This window comes from Peromyscus eremicus, chromosome 2, assembly GCF_949786415.1.
Source record: "Peromyscus eremicus chromosome 2, PerEre_H2_v1, whole genome shotgun sequence".
Classification (NCBI taxonomy): domain Eukaryota; kingdom Metazoa; phylum Chordata; class Mammalia; order Rodentia; family Cricetidae; genus Peromyscus; species Peromyscus eremicus.
The window spans coordinates 20,620,181-20,636,980 of record NC_081417.1 but is presented as its reverse complement, the minus strand read 5'-3'; the positions used below and the strand labels follow the sequence as shown (position 1 = coordinate 20,636,980).

At 33.8% G+C, this 16,800-nt stretch overlaps 1 protein-coding gene across 1 annotated transcript in view; it reads right to left on the bottom strand.

The window, feature by feature from the left end:
* Window positions 1-16,800, bottom strand: part of Mmp16 (matrix metallopeptidase 16) — a 137,315-nt gene that overhangs the window by 94,080 nt on the left and 26,435 nt on the right. The gene's annotated exons all lie outside the window — the stretch shown is intronic.

Here is a 16,800-nt window from a genome sequence, read left to right as displayed (position 1 = left end):
TGGACAGTGTTTCTCTACTTTACTATGGCTGTGACAAAGTACAATGACCAAGGCAACTTATTAAAAAAAAAAGCATTTAATTTGGGCACTCATGGTTCCAAAGAGGAGTAGAGGTCATTACTTTCATAATGCTCATTACCTGCATGATGTTTGAGTAGTAGCTTAGAGGTCACATGTTGAAACAACAAACACAAGGCAGAGAAAAAGCCAATGTGAATGGCATGGGTTTTGAAAGACCAAAGTCTACTCCCAGTGACACACATCCAATAAGGCCACATCTTTCCCAAACAGTTATACCAACTGTGGGACAAACATTCAAATATATCAGCCTATGAGGGACATTTAAACCATCACATTAGAGAAGGAATTAATGAAAAGCCATGTGCAGCAGTTGAAATAACAGCATAGCATATCAGTAGTCTGCAGGGAATTTACAAAGAATTCATGTTTGAGAGCAGAATCTAAGAAAAAGTTAATATCAAGAAAGAAATGTTCTTCAAAATGATTGGAGTGATAATCACGATTACTGACAAAGGAGACAAAGATTTTAGTTCAAGAAGGGAGGAAGGCACAGTCACATTTATATGGGCCCTACTAATTGGACACAGCTGTTTATAAAAAAAGAGACAAAGTTTGGAGAAAGTGGGAGATGTGATGGGCAGGGTCGGGGGAGTTTGAGGGTGAGAATCCAGGATATACATGAGGAACAAACACTTAAGCATGTATTAAATAAAAATAATAATAATACAAGAGGCATGGAGGCAAGCCACTCTGTTACTGCCATGCCCACTGCATTTGGCATTGCCCTAAATAAACATTTTATATTTTTTCAGAAAAAAAAATGAGAAATTAAGCAAAGTTCAAGCATCTTAGGGGATGGCTGCCTTATTTAGTTGTTTCCATGTTCTTTAATTGGGTTTCATGAAAAATTTTAAGTAAACAAACTCATTAATGTAAAATATATATGAAATATTTTGTAAAATTCTTGAATATACATCTCTGATAGCCATTAAACAAAGAAAACATATTTAATTATTCCCTGGCTAAAAATGTATTAAGATGGCAAGAAAGATGATTCACAGCTAAGAGAAATTGCTGCTCTTCCAGAGGCCCTAAGTTGGATTCCCAGCCCCCATATGGCCTCTAACAATGGTGTGTAGCTACAGATTCATGGGTTCTCATGACCTCTCTGGACACCATGGGCACTGCATATATTTGGTACACAGACAAATATGCAGGAAAAACACTCACATACATTTAAATACATACGTACATACATACATACATGCATACATACGTAATACATACATAAACTTGAGACATGCACTGATGATAATAATACAGTTACTTTAGTTCCTTTGTGGTAACTATGTCTCTAGAGGAACTGTTATCATAGTACTAAGATCAAACAATAGGATGCTTGTGGCTAAACATGAAACAGAAATCTGTATGTTCTATTTGTTAAAAGGATTTAAACAAATACATTGTGGTTTTCATCCAGAATTTTTCAAGAGGCTTATTCAATATCAGTGTAGCATATAATTTATTTTATTATTTATTTTTCTCTCATACAATACATCCTGACCACAGATTAACAGTAACAAACTATTTAGTTACTGAAACACATTGGAACCTTTCAAGTTTGTCAAGAAGAGTACCACTATAAACTATTTGTCTATATCTTTGTATCAAGCAAGCACACACAGCTCTCTCTCTCTCTCTCTCTCTCTCTCTCTCTCTCTCTCTCTCTCGCACACACACACACACACACACACACACACACACACACACACACACAGTGAAATGAAATGTCTGTTCATTAAGCATACATGTATGCAACTTAAAATGATAGTTTTCATTTCAAATGAAGCAGACTTGGAGATTTCATTATAAATCATTTAAATAAATAAAAATTTTAATTAGAAGATTAAGAGGCAGAAAGAGGAACTCAGGAGAAAAGTCTGATACAACTAAGAGAGAAGCTGTAGGTTTCTCTGTCAACAACAACATAGTTTTCTATAATATATGTATTAATGTTTCAATTTGTCTAGGATGTATTGGGCTCTGATCATTTCATATTCTAGAGAAAAACTTTCATAAGCAATGATTTCATTTATATCTCCAAGGTGATTAATATTTAAATCTTTCTGCTCATATATCTATTTCTTTTTATAACATGCTTGCTCAAGTGTTTTACATGGTTTTATAATGAATTGCCATTTTCCCTTTTATATGTTGAAAGATATCTGTATTCAGGAGGGTTCATGAGGAATTAGAGCTTTTGCTATGTTGGGAGAAGTAAGAAGCTGGCTTGCTATATTTCATGGGATACTAAGACATAGGATACCTAGATCTGAGACAGGACCTAACTCGTCATAGCTGAGTAAGCATCATGGGCATCAGTACACTGGCTTGAGCTTCCCACTGAGGCTCATGTGTATATTCTCAACTAGGTACTTCACAATGTGCTGCATAAAAAAAGCACTCTGTTATTAAATATCTAGCAGTGTCCTCAAGGATAATAAGGGGCTGAAAATTGTTCTAGAAGAAGGTGCTATGTTCAAGACCACTCTTTTTTTGGAGAGGGATAAATTATTTACACCTTCCAATGTTATTTCCTATACAAAATGGTAAAATAGGAACAGAAAAATTCAGAGCATCTCATCTACAAGATGTCTAGCAATGCAAAATCCCTATGAAGAATTGTTACTAGAGCAGCTGAGAGGCTAAGATAGGGAGATCAAAGCCAGGATAGACTGACTATATGTGAGTAATGGGGCAGTTTGGGTTATACAGTGAGGCATTGTTGCAAAAGATTTTTTAAAGTCTTTTAACAATATATTATGTGTTTTTGTTCAGATATTAAAAACATCTATCCCAGAAGACAAATGGTTTTTCTTTTTCATACTTTCATTGAGACTTTAACAATGAATAACAATTTCTTCCTAGTGTTTTTTTGTTTCATCTTTGTATATATTTCCGTATATATTTATCAAAAATATTTAAAATCAAGGCAAATTAAATACAAAGGAAATACTCAAAGACAAAACTAGTGAAGTCTAAGGAAGACATAAATTGTATAGTTTGCTTAAACAAAGAGATTAATATGGGTATACAACTTTTCAAAGTTAATGCTAGAAATATGAAGACTAATACTTAATATCTTTAATAAATTTAAAGAAAATAGAAACCATACTTAAGCTTTTTCAGTAAAAATGACCTTTAGAAATCAGTGCAAAATATAATAAATTTCCACATAAGGGAAACCTAAATTTATTTATTTATTTAACTTTTTAAAGAAAATTATTCTTTTATTGAGGTAAGATATGTGTATTTACAACATGCCATTGTTAGAGTATACAATTTGACCATGAAGCTTCTAAGGCAGCTGAACTCCAAAGAACTGTAAGGGAAAGGGAAAAGAAACCATGGCAGGCTGGTTTCTGTTACGGAAGATACATTTGAGCATGACAGAAACACTGAAGGCCAAGTACTGGACCTTTCCCACCATCTGAGGGGAATAATCAAAGTACAATTTTGTCACAAAGACAAAGGCCATGTTTGGTACTTGCATTTGACTTTATGATGTCACCTGTGAGAACTCGATGAATAGAAAATCCTACCTCAATAGCTCATGGGATAATAAAAGATCTGGTGTTGTGTCTGATGCTCTCCAAAAAGTCTCACCTTTCCTGGAGAGTCAGTGCTGTGCTTTGAGAACTGACTTGTGTGAGGTGCCCAGTAGACTAATCATAGGCTTTGGCCCACATGATTGACAGACGGCTAGGTGTCACTCCTGTTAAAGCTAGAGTCTGCCATTTAATTCCTTCGTAGACACGACCCAATCAAAGTAGATTTTGTTTGTTTTCTCTCTACAGCAAGCATCCCCTTTCAGCACTCTGATTTCAGAAAACACTGGGCCTGATGTGTCCTCAGTAAGGCCAAGGGCTGGGGTGGCTTTCGGGTTTCAGGCGAGTCTGCAGTGGACCTGGGACTGCTTGGCAATGCTGCACTTCTCAGTCAGAAGCTTGAAGAGGTTCAGTTTTTAAACAAACCAGCCCACTGACTTCTGTAAGCCCTAGTCTCGAGGATTCCCTCCCCCATCCACTTCTAAAATCAGCCTTCTGTCTTTGTGATAAAATAATTTATTACTAACAAGTCTAAATCTCTTTGACTTAGGCAATGCTCCTTTTAACATCCTTTGATGTGATGAGTATTGCTATGTTATTCTTGAATATTTTTAAAATCCAATTTTCTAATTGGATTTACTAGGTTGTAAAAATAGTAAATAAATGAATACAAAGAGACATGAATATCGTTGAGGGACATATTGGGAGTGATCCATGGGGACCTGAGAGGGGAAAATGAGGGTGGATATGATCATATTTCATTGTAGGCATGTATGAAATTCTCAAAAAATAAGTTATAAAATATATTTTTGGGCCATTGAAAAGTTATGCATTTTAACTTTAATTAAAATGTATTAAGTTACAGACACTTGGAAGATCAAACAAGTTTTGCCTCTGCTTCTACTATGAATGTAATTATATTGAATTAATTTTGTGAGATATTGATTATGTAACTAAATTCTTTAAAATATTTACATATATCTTTTTAAACTTACTAAGTGTACTTCATAATATTTTGAATAGAAAGAATTGTTGCTATAAGAACTCAGAAATGCAATTATCTCACATCCTAGAATTTAAAGAAAGAAAATAGATAAATTATAGTCTATTAAAATTAAGGATTTTGTTCTGTATATTATAATAGGGAAAACTGAGGACTTTGAAGGTGAAAGAGGATGTACCATTTGAAAAGTCACCAAAAATAAATGACTACATGGATCAAACCTAGCTACTAGTGCCACCCAACTTCTATAAAATCATTAATGACACAAAATAAAAATCCCTGTACCTCTGAACTCAAGACTGACAAAGGAGTTCCACAGAGTGTAGGAGGCTATTCCTCAGACGCTAAGGGAAAAGAAGGAACTGCTAGACCCTCCATTATGAATGACAGTAGTTTGCTTTCTCCCTGCTTGAGAATGACTCAGTGGAAAAAAATGAGACTCACAATTCATATTCATATCTACTTGATGATTTTTTTCAACCTAAAAAATAATTCAGCACAAATTCCCAAAATAAGTAAAGGCAGAAAACAGCTGATACTTGAAAAAAATATGTACACCAATTTACACACAAATTATATGCCTTTCAATATTAATAAAATATGAAATTAAGCAAAGTTATATTTTTTATACAATCAGATTGGTCAAGGTTATAAAAAGAAAAACTTATTTTAGTAGGCAGCTGACTAGTTTTGAATGGTTAAAATTCTGTGCTATGCAGCCACATTGGGGTAATAACAATCCCCATAACATGGGACCATGAATTTCATCTTGGTACCCAATTGGCAACATTCATCATGGTATCTGACTGTCCTTGGCATTCAGCAGTATCATTATAATGGTAACTTTTTACTCTTACTAAAACTCCATAGTTATTAATATCAAGGTCAATGAACTTCATACTCATAAATAGTGGGAAACTGTAAACTGGTTGCCTGTTTATTGAACCTTCTCTAGTAACATGTCAAGCTGTATTAAAATATTCACATTAATTAGCCAAATAATTCTATAATTCCATTGTAAAGAAATTGCATCAAACAGCATTCTATGCACAAATAAGTTAGAGAAAAAGTTATTTGATCATAATAATAATAATATAAAATATATAAAGCCAAGTGGGAAAATAATTTATACTGCACTTAAAGATGTTCCAGTAATAAGCATAGTGTTGCACACCTATAATCCTCGCAGTTTGGAAGCTGAGGCAGGATGATAATAATTTCAAAGCCAACTTGGTTTAAACAGTGTAGTCAAAACAAGCTTGGGCTATATTGCTGTGGGATGTTCTGTATGGCAAATGTGTTGCTCTGATTGGTTAATAAATAAAACACTGATTGGCCAGTAGCCAGGCAGGAAGTATAGGCAGGACAAAGAGAAGAGAATTGGAAGGCTGAGGCAGAGAAACCTGCCAGCCGCTGCCTTGACAAGCGAGATATAAGGTACCAGTAAGCCACGAGCCACGTGGCAACTTATAGACTAATAGATATGGGTTAATTTAAGATATAAGAACTAGATAACAAGAAGCCTGCCATGGCCATGCAGTTTATAAGTAATATAAGCATTTGAGTGATTATTTTATATGTGGGTTGTGGGACTGCGGGGGCCTGATGGGACCTGGAGAGAAGCTCTCCAGCTACATATATAGTGAGACCCTGTCTCAAAAATAAATCCAGACAAACAAGCAGAAAAAAATCATCAATGAGATAGGAGATGTTGGGAAATACATTCAGAGATATGGGTGGATATTTAAAAACCATAAACAATATACTATGCATTACATATAAACCAAGATTTGCATCACTATTGTGTTATTCAGAACTCTATTAATATCACAGCCACTTAAGGTAATGAACTTGTACAGAAAGTTTTGTCTCACAGTTTTGGATGTGTCAGTCTGTGATAGAATAGCCCCATTGCTTTGGTGCATCCCATTGGGAGCACTTGAAAGAAAAAAAAATCATTTACTGCACGGCTGTCAAACAATAGCTGGAAAGGCACTAAGGCTCTAAGACACTGTCTATGTCCCTTTTCACAATGACCTGAAGGCCAAACACCAGCGCCCACATTTTAAAGGTCCATCATCTTTCAATGGTTTTTCTCTGGTGAGCAAGTTCCTTTATTTATTTATTTATTTATTTATTTATTTATTTATTTATTTATTTATTTATTTATTTATTTATTTATTGAGACAGGGTTTCTCTGTGTAGCTTTGTGCCTTTCCTGGAACTCACTCTGTAGCCCTGGCTGGCTTCAAACTCACAGAGATCCGCCTACCTCTGCCTCTTGAGTGCTGGGATTAAAGGCGTGCACCACCACCACCACCACCACCCCACCACCACCAGTCGCTAGTGAGCAAGTTTTAAACATTGGAAGGATGCTTAAGATAAAGATCTCAAAGGTATAGGTTTCACTAGTCATTAAGATATCATCTGAGGATATTGGTTAAATATATTAGAACTTGCGGTGGTTAACTTGAAGAAGAAGTATTCAAAGTAATTTTAAAGTTAAATTTTAATTTCCCTGAATTTTAGAAAGAAAATATATATTGCTTTTATTATTAAAACAAATGAAAGTATATTTCAGTTAGATATTTGCTATAAAATGGGCTCAAATATTTTAAAAATGTCAACTAGCTCTCTATTTTAGTATACACTAGTATTTGTTTTAATATATATTATATGCCAAGAATTGAAATAAGTGAATTGAGGTAGGCACACTGACATATTTAATATGTTTAAATGGTGACTAAAGTCTTACCAGCAGACCCTATATTATGAATCAAAAGACAAAGTGTTAGTCAGTTTCAGGACTACTAAGTACAGAATTAACATCTTAATTTTAGAACAGATATCTTAATTATCTTCTTGTCAACAATCTTGACTAAGCATGAGAAATAGAGATACTCTTTCCAGATGTTAATAATCATTTTGTCCTTTATGTGTAAGACAGGGACACACAATTATTTAAATTTCATTTAGCTTTTGTCTCTAGAGGCCTAACTGTTACATCTAAGTATTCATAGGTTTTCAGGTCAATTAGGACAAAACTAAGAAGAGAAAGACATGAATATCCACTGGTATAGATAGTCAAACTTGATACATTTTCATATATGTCAATATTGGTGTTTTGTAAAGATATGCAGTTTATTGAAATGATTAAGTCAAATCTAAGGGGAAGGAATTAAGAAGGTTGCAGCATCTCAATAGGAAGAAATAGAGTAAGTCAGAATCACTAGGACCATATGGGTGGCCATGGTGAAGGGCTATTAAAAGACAGAACTTGTAGCTACAGTGGGCTGCTAAAACAAAGGGCTACTAAAACAAAGATTTTGAAGCTACTTAGAATAATGGAAGTTCCTTAATTTTTAAATGTTATTTATAAAGCTTCAATATTATTTTTTATACTGTAATAAGAAATGCAGATTTTTACAAGGAAAAATGAACATGATATAAATCTATTTATAATGTCAAACAAATGTTAGCAGAAATGTAAACAGTGAAATTCCAACTTCTACAACATGAGGCACCAAAGTTGCCATTCACTAGTAAATGAAACATAATATTATTGACTACTCAGGCATGTCATTTATAAACGGTGACCCCCAAAAGATACTAAAACTTGTTTGACTACTCAAAACTGTACTGACTGATAATTTAAAAATAAAAATATAATCAAGATGTCTTTTATTAAGGGTGAAAATTGAATTAATTCCACTTCATGGTAGAAAGAGTAACATTTGACTGTATCTTTGTAACAAGTGAAGTTCTTAAGTTTGCCATTAGTTCTATGTCTCTAAAATTAAATCCCAAACTACATCTTGGATATATTTAATTCTAAATTTTCTCACATATAAACTTAACATTTTTATATGATTTAATGGATTTTTTAATTTCATAGTTTTAAAAATTATCTCCACATATATTATGCTGAAAAATATCAAAATGAGAAATTACTTTTTATACCTTTTTATTAAAAATAAAACTTCACTAAAATTCCAACTGTGCTATTCTGTAACAAAGAATTGGCATTGGAAAAAACAAAAATCTTATTGTCTATGAAGAATTTATGTAAATGCAACATGAGATCTCTATTAACACCATAGTGTAGACACATGCCAAATTTTAATGCAAAACCCTTCCTTATCTTTTTATTATATTATGACTAAGTCACTTGAAAGTTTAGTTATTCATTTCAAAACATGTATCTGTTAGGAACTTTTTATTAATTACAATTATTCATTTATTTTACATCCAACCACAGTACCACAGTTTCCCATCCCTCATCTTCTCCCATTCTGTCCTGCCACCTTCCCTGGCAATCCACTCCTTCTCTGTGTCCAATCAGAAAGGGAGAGGCCTCCAATGGGTGTCAACAAAGCATGGCATATCAAGTTGAGCTAGGACTAAGCTCCTCCCCTTGTGTTAAGGCTGGGCAAGGCAGCCCAATATAAGGAATAGGTTCCTAGAAGCTAGCCAAAGTGTTAGGGACAGGCCTGCTTCCACCAGTAGAAGTCCCACAAGAAGATCAAACTACACAACTGTCACACATATGTAGAGGGCCTAGGTTGGTCCCATGCAGGCTCCCTAGCTAGAGTCCAGAGTCTCTGTGAGCTCCTATGAACCCAGGTTAGTATTTTAATGACATATAATTTGATGCTATAAAGAATATACAAGTAATTACAAATATAAAAATTTACTTTTTTCTCATTTTTCTTAGCTTTTATAATAGTGTTAGAACAATGATTACTCTCATAAGAAATGCAGTATGGTTTTTGACTTGATGGGTGATGTTGTTCTGTATGCTGTGAATATGTGTTGCACTGATTGGTTGATAAATAAAGCTGTTTGGCCAATGGTGAGGCAAAATAAGGTTAGGCAGGACATTCCAACTAGAAGGAAAAGAGAAAGACAGAGAGAAGAGACATTGCTAGCCACCGTCAGGAGAAGCAAGATATAAAGTACCAGTAAGCCACAAGCCATGTGGCAAAGTACAGATTTATAGAAATGGATTAATTTAAGATGTAAGAGCTAGCTAGTGAGAAGCTTGAGCCATTAGGCCATATCGTTTGTAAATAATATAAGCCTCTGTGTGTTTATTGGGTCTGAGCTGCTGTGGGACCAGCAGGTGAGAGAGATTTGTCCTGATCGCAGGCCGGGTGGGACACAGGAAAACTTCTAGCTACATTGACTTAGTGAATGACAGTTATTTATTTTTTTTTTAAATTAAATGGGGATTTATTTTTTAACATTCAGTTTCTTTTGTTTCATGTTTCTGCTCCTCTATTTGGGGGACAATGTGTGAGCCTCAAGCCAGATCTACCCACCTGTTTTTTTTTTTTTTTCAACACAGTCTTTTATTCTTGTCTTTTGTTTCTGCATCATTTTATCTCACTATTTTGTTGTTTGTTTGTTGTGTTATTGGAAAGTATTTGCCAAGTTCATCTACATGGCGGGTTGAGCTTTATATTAGACCAGGTTAACATTTCTGTTCCACAGATACCTTTTGAGGGGTACTCTGATTACTGTCAATATGGTTTTCTTTTCTCTGGCATAATTTCTGTGTGAGAGGCTTTTTGCTGTGTCATCAGGTACATGGTCCCCTTCCTACTTTCTTTTTCATTATTTCAATTGTACCATTTTGCTATTGTCAACTATACAAATCTGGGCAAGTCAACATACTTTTAATGATCAAGTTTCTTTATAAACTAGAGGTAATGGTATTATTTTATGAATTTCTTATGAAAAGTAAATTATTGTTTAAAATTCATTGAGAATAATATTTGAAACATTAAAAACATAATTAAGTTAATCTTTTACTTTTGAATAATTATTTTCTTCTTTAAGCATCTTTGACTAAGATTGTTGATAACCAGCAAAGAGGGTACATTATCACTTTCTTATTTCTCTTTTGATTGTTATTCAAGTATTCTTTAATAAAACATTACCCACAAGGATGATACTTCATGGTCTTTCACCGATTTTCATTTCTTGAGGTGTTTGTCTAACAATAGTGAACCTTTTACTATGGGCACAATCTTTTTTACTTGTGTGTGTGTGTGTGTGTGTGTATGTGTGTGTGTGTGTATGTCTGAATGCATATGTGTTTGTATATATATATATGTGTGTGTGTGTATGTCTGAATACATATGTGTATGTATATATATATGTGTGTGTATGTTTGAATGCATATGTGTTTGTGTATATATATATACATACATATATGTATGTGTGTGTGTGGTGTACAGGTGTATATAAACATTATTGATAAGGGTGCACATGTATATGCAGGTACAGAGGTACATGTATGCTCATGTGTTTGGATGCAAGTAGACGCCCTTGGGTGTTATTTCTCAGAAGTAAAACTCTTTCCTTTTATAGTTTTTATATTATATTTAATTTGTTTACTTTATGTCGATATGCATGTGTGATGCATAACATAGGACGTTTGTGGAGGTAGAGGACAATTGTTGGGAGTTTGTTCTTTCTTTCTAGTGTGTGAATCCTGAATTTCAAATTTGAGTACATTGGCCTGGTGGTAAGCACATTTATCAGCTAAGCTATATTTCTAGTTTCAGCCATATATCTAACTTTTGAGTGAAGGTATCTCACCGGCTTGGAACATGGCAGGTAGGTTAGGCTGACTAGCAAGGGACAACCAATGATCCAAATATCTCTACATTCCCAGAGCTGGTAGTTTCTGCTTATGCTTTCAAGATAAGAGCTTTACTGACTGAACTGTCTGCTTCGTCTGACAATCTCTATCTGATGTATCAAATCAGAGGCAAGAATACAGTCTCTTTGTAGATTAAAACAAGGTCTATTTTCTGTTACTTTCCTGATACCTGATCAGCAGATTGGTGAGGAAGGAAGTTATGGCAATGAAAATTTTAATGTCAAATGAAGAAGAGGATTACATATCAGAATGAGAAAAATTGGGGGACTGTTTTATTCTGCTTAAACATAAAATGATTTACTAAAACTGAAGTGCATAAGATTTATAATGTTGTGAAAGTAATGATCAAGACTATGGTAGAAATTTGTTTGCATTTTTGAATTTTTAGCAGTGTTGGGGAACAAATCCAGAGCCTTATGTTTGCTAGGCAAGTGTGTTCAAAGAAACTACACATCCAGCCTTGGTCTTTTCTCTATAAGAAAACTATTAAGTTATTGCACCAAAGACACTGTTACTTTAGTCATCAAACATGGCTAAATTGGAGAAGTACTTTCTTTTCTTGATGATCATCTAGAGTTAAGGATAAGGATCCCATGGAAAGATAAACCTGAAGGAGGTTTTCATAAGGGATTTAATGGAAGCAAATTATTTGTTAAAATGACAGTATTTAAATGAAGGTATTTAAATGAAGGTTTATTGTAATTAAGCAACTTAGCCAGAGAATCAGAATGTATCTAAAAAAGCAACTCTTCTGTGCATAGGTCATTAAAGATCAGTTTCTGAACATATGAGTTTTCTGAAATGCTCTCTAATACCAAGGCTCTGGGATTGAATTGTAGTTCATGGAACTTGCACAGAAACATTAACTATGTCACTTATAGATATGATATGGAAAGCTCCTCACGAAAAAATGTATCTTTCCCGACTGTGGCATGAATGAATGACGGCATCCATGTCAACTTTGGAAGATATATTGATGGTGCCTGAGCCTCTGTGTGTCTCTATCTCTGATGAAAAGTTTGACAGAGCACCTGTGTCTTATTTCACAAACACAATGTAAAATTCTTTGTTTAGTCATGGACTTTTCAGTTTTATCTGCCTCAATTATGGATTACCATCTTGCCTGCATTAATGTTCAAGATCCATTCCTATATCCTTTAATGTTGACAGGAATTAAAAATTTTCCAATATAATTATTTCAGTTCATCTGCTATTCTGATTTGTATGAATATCTAAAAATAAAGAACCAATTCAATTTAGCATGATAATCATATAATGCAACAGTAATTTAATGGTTTTGAGAAACTCAAAAGAGTATCAAACTTTATTATGAGTTTAGTAAAATGAAATAAACATGATAAAATGAATTTCATTCTAGGAAGGAAGAAGAGACTTTTGTAAAAAAAAAGACAATGCCTTTCTTGAATGCGATGCCTAATTACTTTGAAAGAAAGTCTCTCTTTTTTTTTAGTAAAACATGTTAAAAAACATATGTGTTAGTAAATTAATTTTAAATTTAACAACTCAGTAAGTACTCCTGTGTTAAGGACTGATCAAGGTCCTTTACCACATAGTCACAGCAACTATTTTTCATATCCATTGACCCTAAGGATAGACAACATAGATAATAATCACACAGACTATGGATTGACCGATAAGCATCTTTGCAAATGCTCACTTGTCAACTGAAACTGTTCTTGATCAAAGGTCAGAGTGAAAAGCTTACAGTCTCCTGAGAATCACTTTGCAGCAGCAGTACCTGCAAGGTGAACAGAAAGGCTGGGAGACAGAACAAGGAGATTTAAAGTCTTGGTTTGCCTCAGGAAAGAAACCTGTGTCTCTGTGACCCATTATACCATTCCTCATTGATTCTCTGTGGTCCATATGAAGATTATATCACAAAGATATCCACATAGGTATACTCATAAAAGAAGATAAACTCATGAGAAAGCAGGCCTAGCCTAGAGGTAGAAGTCACTAAGTTCATATTTAATAAAGATAGATTTAATAGGTTTGGTTTCCAATGAAATTATTACCATCATTTCCCCTCCATGTTTGTTAGACAGCGCTGATCATCTTGATGCATGCCTCTTTACACTAGAGAATGAACTTACAAACAAAAAACTGTTTCTGCAACACACACACACACACACACACACACACACACACACACACACACGGTGATGGACATCAATCTCACGGCTTCTTAATTCCAGACAAGTATTTCCTCCTCGACCTTTGCAATGCACTTTCGTGTTAATAGAATTGTAACTTAGTTCATAATGAAATTCTGACAGTTTCTAGATAATTTTCTATAACAAGCTTATATACAGTTTTATAGGCATGGTTATTTTCCTGTTGTAGGTGACTGATATGAAATCTTATTGTACTAGATACTTCTTATTCAGAAGAAATTGGTATAATGTTTGTTTTAAAACAGACAACGCCACCTAAACTTTTATTATTACACCATAGCTTAGAAAAGAATATGTTGATATTATTCAAAATAGATTTTAATATTCTGCTAGAGTTAAATTTTCTCACTCTGAGGCCATAAATACTTAAAAAAAATCTTGTCAAGCTGGGTAGTAGTGGCGCACACCTTTATCCCAGCACTCGGGAGGCAGAGCCAGGTGGATCTCTGTGAGTTCGAGGCCAGCCTGGTCTACAGAGCAAGATCCAGGACAGGCTCCAAAACTACACATAAAAACCCTGTCTCGAAAAACCAAAAAAAAAAAAAAAAAAAATCTTGTCTAGCTAAATATTTTTTGTTTTGAATTACTATGCCCATACTCAGCTTTTTCACTAATGAAAATTCAATATAAATTTGAAAATGGCAATGTTTTACTAAAGATGCATGCATATGTAAATGTCCTTTTATGTTTTAACAAAATTATTGTGTAATTCTATTAATAATCATTAGCTTGTGTTTTTAAAAGACATCATGACAATAAGCAAATTGATAAGAAAGTAGGCAACAATGGTCTATGGCGACTGGACCTGTGACAGTGTTTATCTCTTTTCAGGTAGACAGAATTCAAATTGCCTTCATTAGCGGAGCAATATGCTGTGGAAAATGAGCAAGGCACTTATCAAGAGGCTCTTCATTTGCATATGTTTGCCGCAAAACCAAGCAGCATATTCTCTAGCTGCTTGAGATCTGTGAGTGAGGGAGAAAACAACCCAGGGAAGTAAGCCTGGGCATTCAAGAACTAGATTAAAGCACAGACAAAGTTTGTCAATGAAGATGTCAGAATTGTGCCTTGTGTTATCTGTGCTACAAAATGACAGTCTTATGGGCTGTTAGGACCTAGGATGTAACACTGCATGAATGCTTCTCACATCCACCAATCCCACTAGCAAAGCTAGAGGCTGCTCTTGTAATAAACGATCAATACTTCAGACTGACACCACCTAGCTGTTTGCTCTGGCCGCTTAAGACTCTGAATTTCAATTAAGCGGTAAATCGTTATGGAATTATATTTTCAACTGCCAATTAACATGCCCTTAATCCCTGGCAATTCTGAAACACTGTTAGTTTGCACAATTTTTCCTTCAAGATTCTTCCCAGAGCAAAAAATTCTTACTTGACTGGTAAATATATTTTTCTCAAAATGAATGACCAGATATCAGATTGTTTAAGATTGCAGCTGGATGCTTACATCAAAAGAATATTTTAATTACACTTTAAGTTACAATCCACAGTATAAATTAAGAAAAGTAGGTTGTATTCTTAAAAACATTTGGTCAAACATGTCTTGAACTAGCTGTAAGTATTTGGTCATGTTACATTTGAGATTTTTTTTTCACTGACACATTTCTTGGAAAACTTTTTAAATCAAATGAAACACATAAGCATTCATAGTACTGGTCCCACTCAAATTAGTATAAACATTTTCCTTTCCTACATAATCAAATCCTCATTTGTTTTTGTCAGTAAACTTGTTTATTTATAAATGTTCTGTCGGCTACCTAGTGGAGCAGAGAACTAAAGTTTAGTACTGCTTTTATTGAGGATTATAGTAATTTAAGAGAAAATATAGACAGACTGAAAGATATAATATTTATGCAATATTTAGATAATTTAAATTTATGAGGCCACAAAGCTAAATAAATGCAACTGTCAACATTCAACTACGTCTGCCAATGTTTTAGTATTAGTAATGGAATGTTATAAAAAAGTTAAATATATTCTACACACAGCCTACATTGAAAACACTTCTACTTCCAGGGTTCATAGCCTACTACATAAATTACACAATACAGATTAAAACAAATTTGTTGCAGGCTATTTGAAACAATGATTAGTTAACCAACATTTAAACATAAATCTGTTTGACTATAAAGTTTTGGTTTTTTATTCCTCTATAAAACATTCTATGACATTCTCTCATTAGCTTGAGAAAACTTAGTAATAATGCAAGCCTAATTTAATATTATAAAATGCAGAACTATTAACTCCAAAGATCGAGTTAGTATCACAATTTTATTGTGGAAAACATGTAGATTAATTTGTCCTATGAAACTGATGGTTAGTTTCACATTTAGCCTTACCAAATTTACACTATTCATGACCTTACTAACCTCTATGTATCCTAAAAGAGCAAGGTAATTAACAAAATCCCTTCAGCTAAACGTTCTTGTGAACTAACCAAACTTAATTCCATGACTAGGATTAACTCATCAAAGAGGGATTAAGAGTTTTATTAGCTGATTAGTTGCCATCAAAGTAAAACACATTGTAGTAGGACACCATTGACAAAAGTGAGGAGGGAAATTATTTAGGTGTGGATTGTAGGAATGAAGGCTTTGACTCCTAAGGGGTCACAGGATTCTTAGGTCTGACAAAACTGATTTTTTAAAAACATAATCTATAAAATACACATTTTTATACAAGGGAATTCCTACATTTAACAACAGTAACTCATACTTGGATTTTCCAGCTCTTACACTGCTGTTGTGTATCAGAACATAATGATAGCAATAAAACAACTGACAGATGGGTTTAAAAAAAAAATGCAAGACATTTGCTTATGAGGCAATATAGATAGTATTAAGATAATTAAACACGTAGTCATGTCCTATCCAATTGAAATAGATGAAAGACAAAGGAGAAGGAGAAAAGGGCATAAATAAGAAGGGTGATGGTGATAATAGCACTGAACATAATATAAAATATACAGTGCAGTACACTGTATATGTCAAAGTATATTTCATATGGAAAAATGGAATAAGGTGTATATGATGAAATCTCATGACTTTAGTGATAAGCTATAAATTATTTTAAGAAGTAATGATTTACAAAAACAATGTAATCAGTGTTTGCACTTATACCCATTCCTTCAAAGAACACATACATATGTATACAATGTAATAATTCTGATCGATTATTTCCCTAAAATATAAAAAAGCCTTCAACACTGCTTTTATAATTTTACAAGTAATATATGGACTCTCTACCTTAAGTTTATAAATTAGAAAATTATTTAAGCATTCTA